Source organism: Pinus tabuliformis, chromosome 3_2 (genome assembly GCF_031772625.1).
Source record: "Pinus tabuliformis cultivar Carrire ecotype Pingquan chromosome 3_2, CPIR1, whole genome shotgun sequence".
Lineage (NCBI taxonomy): Eukaryota > Viridiplantae > Streptophyta > Pinopsida > Pinales > Pinaceae > Pinus > Pinus tabuliformis.
This window is the reverse complement of record NC_142302.1, coordinates 754838266-754851096: the sequence shown is the minus strand read 5'-3', so window position 1 is coordinate 754851096 and position 12831 is coordinate 754838266.

The following is a 12831-nucleotide window of genomic DNA, read 5'->3' as shown; positions in this document are numbered from 1 at the left end:
TTTATCTTTGCTTTAATTATTGTAATAATTAGATCATTGTATTATTTTTAGACTAAGAGATAAGTTGTTAATATATGTGTGTATCAGAGCTTGACAATAGGGATTTAATTCTTAGACTGATAAAAATAGAGATTGAGTTACCAATACAGTTAGGATAGGATTTGATTCATAAAAGGAAAAAGAATGTAATGACAGAGAGATGAGATGATTGAAAATAGAGTGAGTAAGTGATAGGTGTGACAGAGATATGGTTTGAGATTGAAACAAGGGTCAAACAAACTGTTGTAATTGAGCCGAGAGGGCCAAGACTCCATAATTTCCATTTTGTTGAATAATTGATTGAAGTGTGGTGTGGACGCACTGTTCTGGTGCAAAAATTCTCTTATGACTGTGTATCAACATTCTGTACCCTAATCAGGTATTTTTCTCTGTTCATGCATTTTATTTATAAATCACAATCAATTAGTGTTAAGCATTAATACTGAGTTTTAGCGCTAAACCTTTCCTTAAGTGCCTTTATTAAAAGTATGAATTAAGCACGTGGGTGGTATTGATAAGTGGGAAGCGGTATCTTGCATGCCCTAAAGGATGTAAAAGATATTCCTAAAATTCACTCGATTAACCTTTTCAGGTGACATGTAGGATGGGAAAACCACTTTTCTCGCACGCTCTCGACCTGATATTGGTCGTGAAAGATTTCACACGAGATTGTACGACAGTCGTTCGATTGGACGGGTCACATCAACAGTGGAGATCGTCCGGGTAAGTTGGTGAGAGGACAACACGATATCCGTTAGATTTGGAGAAGTGAGATCAACAACACGGATTGAAGCACTTGATAAAAGGAGAAGTCAACAAGGGACCGACAGTTATTTGTCAGACAAGAGGGACCCTTAGGGGGAAAATCCATGTACAGAATCTTTTTATGTGTCGCTGATTGGTTACAAAATTAACCAGTAGTTGAATTACAGGCTACCACCTCATTTTCGTCAACCTCTTGCGTCATTTAGTGTTTGGATTTGTATGGTAATGTTTGTGAATGTTACACTTGTTGTGATATTTTTTGTATGTGTATGTAATTTTCTATTAGTAATTAGTTGGTGATGAAGAAAGGAGACAATCTTGTCAATAGTTTGCTGGAGGATTCATACTGCACAATTATTTCATTTAATTTTAGGTATCACAAGTTTTGACAACTAATTAATTCTTAATAGTGTCCCTCCAAGTATTACTAAATATGTCTTGAATAGTAGTTTTAATTTTAAAATTTCTCAGTTACCTCAGTCTATTGAGATGATAGATATTGTTAATAACTTTAATGATGAAAATTGATGAAATAAAAATTTTGAATCCAAAGTGACAATGAAATAGTGTTGAAGGACAAAAAATGTCAATAATAAAAATGTAGCCAATTACAAATAGCCTTCATTGTGATCAATCTCAAACTATTTTCTTTTACTATTCTTCTTGTCACCCTTGTTAGTTTTTCCATCATTTTATATCGATTATATGAAAATGGCAGTTGAAATTGTAAACCATTCAAATCTTTAACCCAAACTATTGTAGTAAATATCTTACCTTCTCTCTCTTTCTCTCCAATATTAATAGGTTGACTTGTCCTGACGATGAACCACACTGGTTGGTTCGAAACGCGTCGACAAATGATATTCCTTGTGATTTTTGCCGAAAAATTCTCTCTAGGTTGAATTACTATAACAAAAAAATCAATGCACATTGTTAATAATTTTTTTGTGCTTACATTAATATCAATCACACTGTTAATCCAATCATTTTAAAATTAATGTACCATCATACACCGATTTACATCAAATCAGAAATCAACATATACACTAAAATCAATGCATCTAATGCAAGCAATCAAATAGGATTTGATAAAACATCTACACTAAAATCAATGTATCTAATGCAAACAATCAAATAGAATTAGAAAACAACATCTACACTGAAATCAATGCATCTAATGAAAGCAATCAAATAAGATTAGAAATAAACATATAAACTGAAATTAATCCATATAGTGCAGGCAGTGAAATATAATCAGAAATCAACATCTACTCTAAAATCAATACATCTAGTGCAAGCAATCAAATATAATTAGAAATCAACATCTACATTGAAATCAATGCATCTAGTGCAAGCAATCAGATAGAATTAGAAAACATCTACACTGAAATCAATACATCTAGTGCAAACAATCAAATAGGATTAGAAATCAACATCTACACTGAAATCAATGCATCTAGTGAAAACCATCAAATATCATTAAAAATCAACATCTACATTGCATCTAGTGCAAGCAATTAAATAGGATTATAAATATCCATCTATAATGAAATCAATGCATCTAGTGTAAGCAATCAAATAGGATTATAAATAACCATCTACACTTAAATCAATGCATCTAGTGCAAGCAATCAAATAGAATTAGAAAACATCTACTGAAATCAATGCATCTAATGCAAGAAATCAAATAGGATTATAAATCAACATCTACACTGAAATCAATGCATCTAGTGCAAGCAATCAAATAGGATTAGAAATCACTATGTACACTGAAATTAATATAGTGAAAAAAATATTCTTCTCTCTCTCCCCCCTCCATCTATATCTATATCACCTTCCATCTCTGTCTCTCTATCTCACCCCTAAACATACACACTCTCTCCATCTCTCCCTTGTCACTCCCTCCCTCTCTCTCCACTTTTCTTTCTCTATGTCTTTCTTCTTCCCTCCATCTCTCCCCTTCCAACTCCATCCCTTTATCTCGCCCTCTCTCCTCCTCTCTCTTTCCCTTCCTCTTTGTCCCTTTCTCTCCCACCTCCCTCTCTCCCCCCCATCACTCTCTCTCCCTCTCTCTCTCTCTCTTTTCCCTCCAACATTGTCACTTTCTCCCTCCCTCTCTCCTTCTTTCTCTCCCTCCTCCATATTTGAGTCTCCATCTTTCTCTCTCTTAGCCTTATCTCCCTCTCTCATTCCAATCCTTCTCTCTCTATTCATTCCTCATCTCCCTTCTAATTTAGTTTTTCTCCTCCAATGTAAGAAACGAAATAGGATTAGAAATCACCATCTACACCAGAATCAATGTATCTAATGTAAGAAATATTCTTCTCTCCCCCCCCTCCATCTATATCTATATCTCCCTCCATCGCTCCTTCTTTGTCTCTCTATCTCACCCCTCCCAAACGCACATTCTATCTCTCTCTCTCCATATCAATCTATATCTCCCTCCCTTTATCTCTCTCTTCTAACCTCTCTTCATCTTCTATCTGTATCTCTATCTTCCTCTATCTCTCTTTTGTATTTCTATATCATCTCAAAAACATACACAATATTTCTCCATATATATCTATCTCTCCCTCCCTCTTCCTCTCCCTCTCTCACTCTTCCCCTTCTCTCCCTCTCTCACCCTTTCTATCTCTCTTCCCTCCTGGTCTCCTCTCTCCATCTCTCTCCATCTCCCTTATTTCTTCCTCTCTCTCTCTCCCTTCCTCTCTCACGTCCCCACTCTCTTCCTTCCTCTCTCTCCCTTTCTCTCTCACCTCCCTCGGTCTCTCCCCCTCATCTCTCTTTCTCTCTCTCTCTCTCTCTCTGTCCATCTTTGTCTCTCTATCTCACTCCCAAACATACACACTCTCTCTCCATCTCCCCCTTGTCACTCCCTCTCTCTCTCCACTTTTCTCTCTCTTTGTCTTTCTTCTTCCCTACTTCTCTCTCCTTCCAACTCCATCTCTCTATCCCTCTCCTTCTCCTCCTCTCTCTCAAATCTTCTCTCTCCCTTTCTCTCAATCCCTCTATCTCTCCACCTATATCACTCTATGTCTTTGTTCTTCCCTCCCATATATATCTATAGGAAATATATATCATGATATATTATAATATAACAAATTTAATATTGTATTAATTAAAAGTTATTAAGTTTAATAATATTTATATTATGATATATTAATATTAATACTATATTTAATAATAATATTAATATTAATATTAATCTTTCAATATTAATATTAGATTTAATGATGTTTTTTACATGGCATGATAACAAAATTTATAATAAAACTACATCAAATGAATATTTTAATATTACGAAATATTTATGTTTATAGAGATTTATGTTTATAGGATATGGTTTTCCTTTTAAATATTTATTTTATAAATAATTAATGAAAATAAATATTAAAAGATTTTGGATTCTTTGTGTTGAATTAACCTTTATAGTTTGATTTAAGAAATGGTAGAATTTTACCTAATTTGGAATTTTAATATGGTAAAAAAAATTGTTGAAGGTAAATTTATGATTGATTGAAATTCAATGTATATGATAAAGAACTAACTATTAAATGCATGAGATAATTGTATTGTAGTTTTTTTCCCGATATGATTATTTCATTTTTGTTTAGGGCGGACATTAATTTTTTCTATTTTTGTTATTATTTATTCGACGTATGGACATAAACATATTTAGATTTCTAATTTTTTATTTTTATGTTAGCCGACATTAGCTAAAATTTAGCTTTGATCACAGACATACTTACACATTGGGGGCATACTGGGTCGTAGAATGCCCTCGACGCAATAAGATATAAAATAGGATATATAATGATGATGAGCATGATTAACTTCGACTAATATTTCTATGGTATATAGGACCTTAAGAAAGTAAGAAATTAATTAAAATTCTTTAATATTTTATTTCTATGTGAAAATAGAAGTGAGGGAAGCCCTCCGAGATCACCATAGTCTTAATGAGTTAAAAGGTCATGAAGGTTGGTAGTTTAACAAATATTTTGAAAATTAGATCTAATGTGAGTATAAGATGGACAATTTAAGAGGAAGTGTTTTGTATCTTCAATGCAATTTAAGAGAAAATATTTTTCAACTTCAATCCTCCTAGGAACACATAGGTGACAAACTCTTTCATCCCATGGTGTTTTGGGAATTGATCAAACCCAATTTCACTATGAAACTCATGAGAATTAGTTCTAATCTTGGTAGTTCATTTTCTTCTTGACACTAACATAGAGATAAATTTGGTTTTGGAGATTTGGGTTTATTGCCTCCTTATAATACACTAATTTCCTTTTTCCCTATAGCCCTTTATTTTCCTACAATTCCTCCTTGAATTAGAAAGTAATAATATTTTTAATATTATCTAAATTTTGTACAATGAAGTCTTTTTCAATCTTTGCTAAAATTCCTCCACTACTCCCTCACCATTCATTTCATCCACAACCATACAAGAAAACCACTTAAACGGACATACCTTTATCTATAGAAAAAATATCCCCACATATAAAATGAAGGATCACCCGGACTGTAAAGCATAATGTTCATAATAATATATTATAAAATGCATTATTAATATATATATAACACACATAAATAAATGTGAATCATAAAATCAAATAAATGTGAATCTTCGTATCATAAGAAGTCAATAAACGATACCCATAAAACTCTTTGGGATTTAAAACAATTGATGCAAAATTTAGAATCGCCAAAAATAACATGACAGAGCTCTCTCTGGAAACCGGCATCATTGGGAGTGTGAATTGCCATCATAATAAATAATATTTCCATACGATGAAGTATTCCTTCAATCTCTTCTGCAATTTCTCCACGACGCCCCAATCCCACTGCAGTTTTGGACATTCAGAGGCATAAAGTGTGTCCAACGACCCCAAATGTTCAAGACCTGCCAGGTGTTCTAACTCAGAGCACTCCCTAACATCTAGCAATTGAAGCTCTGTCAACTGTGCCAAACCCTCTATACTTTTTAGTTTGCAACAGTTACGCCCAGCCAACCGCTGCAGAGATATCAGTGTTTCAATACATGGCAGCTCCTCCAATTCCATGCACCCATCAATGTTCAGCGTTTGAAGCTCTGTCAAATGCTCCAACCCCTGTATGTTCTTAAGCTTGACACAATTAAATTCCCACAGCTCCTGCAAAGATACAAATGTTTCAATATTTGGTAGCTTCTCCAATTCTATGCACCAGTTAATGTTCAGCGTTTGAAGATTTGACAGCGGCTCCAACCCCTGTATTATTTTCAGCTTAAAACAATTAAATGCACACAACTCTTTCAAACATACCAATCTCTCAATACTTGGCAACTCCTCCAGTTTTATGCACCCACTGATGTTCAGTTTTTCAAGCTCTGTCAGTTGTTCCAACCCATGTATGCCGTTCAACTTGACACAATTAAATGCAGACAATTCCTCTAAAGATACCAATGTCTCAAGACTTGGCAGCTCCTCCAATTCCATGCACCAGTTAATATGCAGCTTTCAAAGCTTTGTCGAATGCTCTAACCCCTGTAAGCGCTATAACTTGCGACAATTAACTGCACACAGGTCCTCCAAAGATACGAAGGTTTCAAAACTTGGTAGCTCCTCTAATTCCATGCACCAGCTAGTGTTCAACATTTGAAGTTTTGAAACAACAGAAAACCCTCCAACTTGGCAGCTCCTCTAATTCCTATTTTCTTCAATGCGCCGCAACCCTCCAACTTTACAGTTCTCAGGCTTGTTGGAAATGCTCCAACCTCCACCAGACCATTACAATCCTTAATTTCGACATCTTGAAGGTTCGCTAACTTGCCAAAGGAGTGTGGGAGCATCTGCAAATTGGAGCAGCCGGACAAGCCAATCATGTGGAGGTTCGTGAAATTGCAAAGGAAGTCTTGGAGCCTCTGCAGATGGAAGAAATTGAACAGGTAAAGAGTTTGGAGGCCGGTCAATCTGCAAAAGGAATCTGGTAGGCTCTGCAGCCTACCAAAGCCTAGGAATCTGGTAGGCTCTGGAGCAGCCGTCCATGCGGAGAGTTTCGAGGCTCGTCAACCCGCCAAGTGATTCTGGTAGGCTTTGCCGCTGGGAGCAGTCGACCATGCAAAGAGTTTTGAGATTCGTCAACCTGCCAAGTGATTTTGGTAGGCTATGGAGCTGGGAGAAGCGTTCATGCCGAGAGTTCCGAGGTTCATCAACCCGCCAAGTGATTCTGGTAGGCTCTGCAGCTGGGAGCAGCCGTCCAAGTCGAGCGTTTTGAGGCTCGTCAACTTGCCAAGTGATTCTGGTAGGCTCTGCAGCTGGGAGCAGTCGAACATGCTGAGATTTTTGAGGCTCGTCAACCCGCCAAGTGATTCTGGTAGGCTCTGGAGCTGGGAGCAGTGGTTCATGCGAAGAGTTCGGAGGCTCGGCAACCCGCCAAGTGATTCTGGTAGGCTCTGTAGCTGGGAGCAGTCGACCATGCTGAAATTTTTTAGGCTCGTCAACCCGCCAAGTGATTCTAGTAGGCTCTGGAGCTGGGAGCAGCCGTTCATTCATAGATTTCAGAGTGTTGGGAATTTTATGCTAAATTCCAAAACAAAAGAATAGAGAACAATGCTCTGTTTTTGCATAGGATCTTAACACAGGGAAGCTAAATTTTCTTTCTGAAGAACTGAGTCTTTCACACACATAAAAAACTCTTTGTATTCATTAATAAAAGACTGCTTGTTACAGACTTCTTCCTCTCACAGAGGGATCTACACAAAAACACTTTGGTTCCTCACAAAAAAATTACTCTGTCTCCTTGCAAATTTACTCTGTTTTAGCTGCAAATTTTTACACTACTGTATGTAAAAATAAAACTTACATTTACTGCTGTAAAAATATCTTACATTTGCTACGGAGCATTACATTTCATATTAACCAACAAACAAAAAGAAAATTTCTCTGCATACAAATTTCTTACACTACTGTGTAACTTTACTCACGCGCTTGCTTCCCTTGCATTTGCATATTCTCAAATCACCCTGTTGTAAAAATTCCTCTTTTCATTCACTGCTGCGAGTTTTACATAACATTTCATACTTCTGTATGTATATTTTTCATATGCCGCGAACAACAACACATAACAAAAAAAACATATGACAATACATACTTTTGAGCCATACTCCTGTGAGCAAATAATAAACATTAAACTTAAAAACTTTACCAACTTTTACCTATCACATTAAATTTACATTAATTACTTTTACAGAGAAACTGGCGGTCAAAATAAAAACTTCATGTTATGTCCATGGTACAAGCCTGTATGTAACTTTAGTTTCAATCAACGGTGGGCAGCCTTCCTTCCAATCGAACGGATATCGCTCGGTCAAATCACACGAGCATTATGCTCCGATGAAAAGCAGTTTTGGAAAGTGTACTGAGGACACGCGTCGGATGGTGATTGTATCGATGTCCCTCCGAGGAAAACCACCTTTCAGCAAAAGCGGTGCGATAAGGTTCAGCGGTTTTCTGGAATTTATAACGCGGTTTGTAGTCGCTGTTGCCATGATGGATTCCAGCAATGATCTTTAGTTGAAATTACATTTCAACACTCCCCTTTAATTTCAACTGCTGGGTTATCATTCATACCCAGACATTTTCTCAAAAATTCAAAACTTTTCTGTCCCAAAGGCTTGGTTAGAATGTCTATAGCCTGCTCCTGAGTTCTGCAATGTTCTAAGACAATTTCTCCATTGTTTACCAATTCTCTGATGTAATGAAACTTTGTGTCAATGTGTTTCATTCTCTTATGAAACACAGAATTCTTGGATAATGCAATAGCTGAGCTATTGTCACAAAAGATCACAGTTCCTTTTACTTGCTCTTGACATAAGCTCCTCAACATCCTTCTCATCCAAGCTACTTGACATGCTGCTGTTGTAGCTGCCACATATTCTACCTCTGCTGTAGACAATGCTACAATAGGCTGTTTTTTAGAAGCCCATGAAATGGTTCCTGAACCCATGTGAAAAACATAACCGGATGTGCTTTTCCGATCATCTACACTTCCAGCCCAATCACTATTAGTGTATCCAACTAAATATGAACATTCTGAAGTAGTATATAAAATGCCAAACCTTTTAGTACCTTTAACATACCTCAGAATTCTTTTTGCTGCCTGCCAATGTGTTTTTTTTGGCCTCTCCATGAATCTGGAAATTAAACTAACAGCATACATTATATTCAGCCTAGTTGTAGTCAAATACATGAGGCTGCCAACTATGCTCTTGTACAAACTAAGATCAAAATCCTTGCTGCTGTCATCTTTGCTGAGTTTTAATCCCATCACTGTGGGAGTGATTGCTACCTTGCTCTCCTGCATGTTAAATCTTTCCAACACTTCCTTAACATATTTTGCCTGTGAGATAAAAATCCCATTTCCATTTTGTTCTATTTCTATTCCTAAGAAGTATCTTAGCAAACCCATGTCAGTCATTTCAAATTCTTCTTTCATGACTGCTTTGAAATTTTCAATAAGATAATCATCATTACCTGTGAAAATAACATCATCAACATATAACACAACAATTAGTAATTTACCATCCTTTTCTTTGATGTAGAGGGTGGGTTCTCCCTCACACTTATCAAATCCATTTTCTAGTAGATAGGAATCTATCCTACTGTACCATGCTCTTGGAGCTTGCTTCAGTCCATAAGGAGCTTTCTTCAATCTGCACACTTTGTGCTCTTGGCCTTTCTTTTCATAGCCTGGAGGTTGTTCAATGTAAACCTCTTCCATTAATACTCCATTTAGGAATGCTGACTTCAAGTCCATTTGGTAAACTTTCTACTTGTTTTATGCTGCTATGGACATCACTGCTCTCACGGTTTCCATTCTTGCAACCAGTGCAAAAGTTTCCTCATAGTCTCTCCCATACTAATGCTTATATCCTTTGACAACAAGTCTTGCCTTGTGTCTTTCTGTTTTTCCTTCAGCGTTACTCTTGGTCTTGTAGACCCATTTAACTCCAATGACTTCCTTTCCTTTTGGTAGTTCAACTAAATTCCATGTTTTGTTTCTTTCTATGGCATTGATCTCCTCATCCATAGCTTCTATCCATTTCCTATCCTTAATTGCTTCTTCGAAATGAATAGGGTCATAAACATGACAATATAATGCAAATAAAGAATTCATACCTTCATTTGCTACCTCTTGTTCATAAATGTCACTTAAATTTATGAACTTCTTACCTCTTTCATTTGGTGTACAAGTGCTTGAAGAAGCACTTGAATTTCCTCCTTGTGGTGTGCTTGGAGAAGCACTTTCATTTCTCCTCAAGGGTGTCCCTTGTTGTCCTTGTGTTGGTGCTACTATTTGGAGATGTATTTTAGCCATCTCCTCATCATGTTCATCATGTGACAAAGAGCTTTTAACATTCACATTTTTCTCTATGCTTCCATCTCAAGCTTCCTCCTCAATGAACTGAACATCTCTACTCACAATGAGCTTCTTGGTGGATGGGTTATACAACCTGTAAGCTTTGGATTCCTCACTGTATCCAATGAAAATACATTTCTCCCCTTTTCCTATCCAACTTCTTCCTTAGCTGATTTGGAATGTGTGCATAAGCCACACATACAAAAACTTTCATGTGGGTGACTCCTTGCTTTCTCCCACTCCATGCTTCTTCCGGCACTTTGTTCATCACTGTTTTTGTAGGGCATCTATTCAAAATGTACACTGTAGAGTGTACAGCTTCAGCCCAATAATCATTTAGCAAATGCTTTGCCTTTAACATACTCCTCGCCATATCCATGATTGTCATGTTCTTCCTTTTAGCAACTCCATTTTGCTGCGCGCTGTACCTAGCTGTAAACTGCTTATGAATTCCATTTTCTCTACAAAACCGTAGAAATTATTTGGAGATATACTCACCTCCTCTATCAGTTCTCAGAACTTTGATATGCAGCCCGCTTTGGTTTTCCACAAGTGCCTTGAAATTGAAAAATCTTTCAAACACTTCACTTTTGTTCTTCAAGAAATAAACCAAGTTTTTCTAGTAAAATCATCAATGAATGTTAGTATGTAGTGGCTGCCTGCAAGTGATGGAGTTTGCATCGGTCCACATAAATCTGAGTGGACAATTTCTAAGGGTGCTTTTGCCCTTATGCTTTTCCCTGATGGAAAACTTTCTCTGTGTTGTTTCCCCAAGATACAACCTTCACAAAGGCTGTCTGGTTTCTCTATCAATGGCAATCCTCTTACCATTCCTTTTCTACTCAACAAATTACGACCTCCAAAGTTCAGATGTCCAAATCTCAAGTGCCATAACCAATTTTCATCCTTTGGTTCGCTTTGGAGAGCCTCTTGAGTCACTATTGCTATTACTTCTTTATTTTTTAAATCTACCTTCATTCTGAGAGGGAACATCATGTTCCTTGTCATCTTCACTTGAGCAATACATTGTTTGTTGGGTGCTCTATCCATGATGGTGCATACATCATTCACAAAGAAAACATTGTAACCCTTTTGAACAAGCTGTCCAATACTTAAGAGATTACATTTCATTCCAGGAACATAATAAACATCTGCTATGGTTTTCTTTTCACCTTTCTTCTTTAAGACATTCACTTCAACTTTTCCCATAACAGAAACTTTGTTATCAGTCCCTAGTGTGACTTGTGACTTCACATTCTAATCTAACCTAGAAAATAGGGCTATGTTTCCTGTCATATGGTTGCTGCAATCAGAGTCTAGAAACCACACATCTTCACTCTTTTCTTCAGCAATATTACAGGCTAAAAACAAATTGTTTTGGTTGATATTTTCTCTAGTGAAATTTGCACTAGTTCTATTACTTATATCATGCTGCTTCTTCCTACATTCATTTGCATAATGCCCATATTTTTTCAGTGATAACATTGGACATTGGATTTTTCATACCTTTGCCCTTGAGCATGATGTTGTCCACTTTGTTGGCTGCTGCCTTGGCCTTGGTTCTGATTTGGATTGCTGCCTCTTCCTTGAGCATTTGCTGGACTATTTCTTCCACCTCTGTTTTGGCTTCTGCCTATTCCTCTCTTGTTTCCTCTGCCTTTACCTCTTCCTCTTCCAAAGGACATCTGGGTCTTGAAGGCATGTTCTAGATATGAGTTTTCATTTCTACTCAAACTCTGCTCATGTGTTATCAGTGATGCATGTAGTTCATCAATTGTGAAGCTTGTGGGATCCTTTGTCTCTTCTATGGTGGTGACAATCACATCGAAATTTGAGGGTAGGACCCTCAACAGTTTCTCCACAATCCTCCTTTCTTCAAGAATCTCTCCATGAGACCTTATGTATGTGACCAGACCAATCACTTGTGTGAAGAATGAGTCAATATTGTCTAACTCCTTCATGCATAGATTCTCAAAATCTCCCCTCAGCAATTGTAGTTTTGTTGTCTTCACTTTCTCCATTCCTTGATAGGCTGTCTTGAGAGTTTGCCATGCTTCTTTGGATGTCTTGGCTGCTGCTATCCTTGGAAACACACTCTCATGCACTGCTTGATACAAAAATACAAGGGCTTTTGAGTCCTTCTTCTTATAGCTCTTCAACAGATCTTTCTCTGCCTGAGTTAACCTATTAAACTCATCTTCATCTGTTGGTTCTTCAAATCCATCCTCAACAAATTCCCATAAATCTTGTGAGGCAAGCAAAGCTCTCATGGTTATTGCCCAATAGTCATAGTTTTTCCCATTAAACTGTGGGAGCTGAGTATTAAAGATACCCATGCTAGTGCTGGTGCTGGAGCCAGCCATTCTTGCACTCTTAACTATGCTTCAAATACCTGACTGTGTATTTAAAATAACTGACTGTTTCTTCAGCAGCAACACAAAAAAAAATCTTGAGAAATACCTTGGATTTTTTACTGAGTCTTCACTTTGCTGGAGAAGCTGTTGCAGCAAGAAACCCTTCCTTCAGCTTCTTTGACACCTTCAAAGAGCCTAGACAAGCTCTGATACCACTATTGGGAATGTTCTGCTAAATTCCAAAATAAAAGAACAAAGAACAATGCTC